Consider the following 2,261-nt stretch of genomic DNA (forward strand, 5'->3'; position numbering starts at 1 on the left):
CCTTAACTTTCTGCAGATAAAGACCAGCCTCTTCTGCAGGGTTTAGCAGGAGGCTGCCTATGTATGTCTGAACGTCTCCCTAGTTAGTAATGCCAAGGCAGATGGGGAGTGGAACTGCCTTTCATGAATCAGATGACTGAAACCTGAGTGAGGAAGAAGTGAAGACCAAGAAAGCAATGTGGAACTCTTCAGCACCAGAACCAATCACATTGTTCCATTCTGCACTTCAGTGAACTTTCTGCAACAGTCTAGGTTTCCCTTTTTGGGGTTTCTCAGAATTTTAGTTGGCTTTCTAGTTGCAATAGAAATTCTTGGGTTTATGAAAAACTGCATTGCCTTCATATTCCATCGCCTAGTTCCTCTCAGTGTGCAATACTAAAGCTCACGAGTTTCTTTTTCAGGAACAACCCTTTCAAAACACTAGTCACCAGTATAACTGGAAAGGAATATTATTTTACTGGAGTTGTCTAACAGCAACCACTTGGAGAGACTTGTAACAATGAGATAACTGCCTGTGGTCAAAGCAGTGTACGGAGTTTGCTCACTTCCATTAAGGGGAGTGGGAGCCCCCAGCTCAAAACCCTGATATTTGCTTTGTAAAATTAGGAGAAAATTTAGTTTAAATTATTGGTACAATTCATTTAGAAGTGGTCTGACTTTTTATGATCCATTTTAGTTACTACATGAAACAAACAAGAAGAGGTACAACGCATCGGGATTAGGGTGCTGTAGAAGAGTGAATCCATGGACATGGCATACCAGGGTCTTCTCCTCTGGCACCCTGTAAGGTAGTATACTCATCACCCATTGCAACCCTTGTGTCACAGTGCAACACTGCATGGAGTCTTTGTGTCTGGCACTCCTGCTCGCTGCCTCTCACAGGGTCTGCCACAGCTCAGCTCTCCAGCCACGTCACAAAGTTCAGTCCCCTTCCAGGGTAAAAAGAAGGTCCAACTAAATGTTCAAAAATGTCCCAACATAAAATAGCCTTCAGCCCCCTCCTGGGGACATCCCTCAGCCTGTCCTTTGGGAGTTGGTCTTCAGCACCATCCTGGGCTCTATATTCCTTCAGCTGGGCTTGTATGCCCCTTTCCTCAGGGGCTGGTAGGAGAACCCAGCCCACCCATACTCTGACCTCTGGGCCCCTGCGTCAAGCAGCTAGGTCTGCTCCTTCAAGTGTACTGCTGTTTCCTGAGGATGCTTCTTACCCCTAAACCCCCTTATGCTCCTTACCCCTAAACTCCCACAGCCTGTGCTTAACACAGCCTCCCTTTGGTTTTCAGAGCGCTGGCCTCTCCCTAGGTCCTCCCAGCTTCCCCTATCTCTGCTGAGCTAACCACTTGTCTGCCCCTCTTGGGTTCTACTGACATGCTTTGAGGGACCCTCCCTCAGGGCCTCCCCCACAGGAGTCTGACCTACTCCCCATGAATCCTCCTGTCTGGCTTCTTGCCGGTATTAAGCCCTATTACTGGGCTCCCCCCCACAGGAGTCTGACCTGCTCTCTGTGGGTTTCTCTTCATGTGAGAGTCCTGCTTCCTCCTCTGCAGTCCTCTCCTCTACGGAGTTCCCTCAGCTCCCTCCTAAGCCCCAGGTGCCTAATGAGCCCTACCTAGCTCCACCCCCTCTGGCCAGGAATGAATCAATCACAGGTGAACTACTTGGCTCTTAACCCTTGTCTAACAGGTGGTGAGAGCAAGCCCGATCACACACCCATTGCTGACAGCCACTCTGGGCCTGCAGTGATCTTCTTCTTCTTGTGAATTGGCCCTCCAACCAGGTCATGTTACCCACCATTTCCAGGGTCCAACAAAAAATTAGTCTGGCAACCTGACGGCAGATTTTCAGCCTGACTCTGGGCTCAATAGTCCTTATACCGCCTTCTTTGTTGGGTCCACAGGGTAACTTAGGACCTCCCTCTACTTTTGTTCCAATCCAGAGACCCTGTAACAAGCAGCTACTGTCTGCTTCCTCAGACTTCTTGCTTCCTCCACGGACACTTCCTACCTCAGCCAGTGCCTAGGCCTTTCCTCCAGACCCACTTCTTTGGCTCTGCAAAGTTCTTTCCTGCTCTTGTATAGAGTGAAGCCCCCCAGAGCGTTCTCACTGTCTGCCTCTTTCTAGGCTGTGTCCATGTGTCTATCTCTATCTAAGCCTGGACCTCCCCTACCCCCAGCTTCTATCTCTCCCACTGCCTTGGGGCTCCTATCCTTAAATCAGCCACCCAGTTCCTCCCCAGCTGGTCAAATAACAAAATTAGCCAC

The 2,261-nt window shown here is 49.4% G+C and overlaps 1 long non-coding RNA gene across 1 annotated transcript; it reads right to left on the reverse strand.

The window, feature by feature from the left end:
* Positions 1-624: 624 nt before the first annotated feature.
* On the reverse strand, positions 625-1,946 carry LOC120379756. The gene is made up of 2 exons (XR_005587567.1): positions 1,496-1,946; positions 625-929 (listed from the first exon to the last, which is right to left on the reverse strand). It is a non-coding gene; the product is annotated as an uncharacterized LOC120379756 (long non-coding RNA).
* Positions 1,947-2,261: the final 315 nt, after the last annotated feature.

Source organism: Mauremys reevesii, linkage group 13 (genome assembly GCF_016161935.1).
Source record: "Mauremys reevesii isolate NIE-2019 linkage group 13, ASM1616193v1, whole genome shotgun sequence".
Lineage (NCBI taxonomy): Eukaryota > Metazoa > Chordata > Testudines > Geoemydidae > Mauremys > Mauremys reevesii.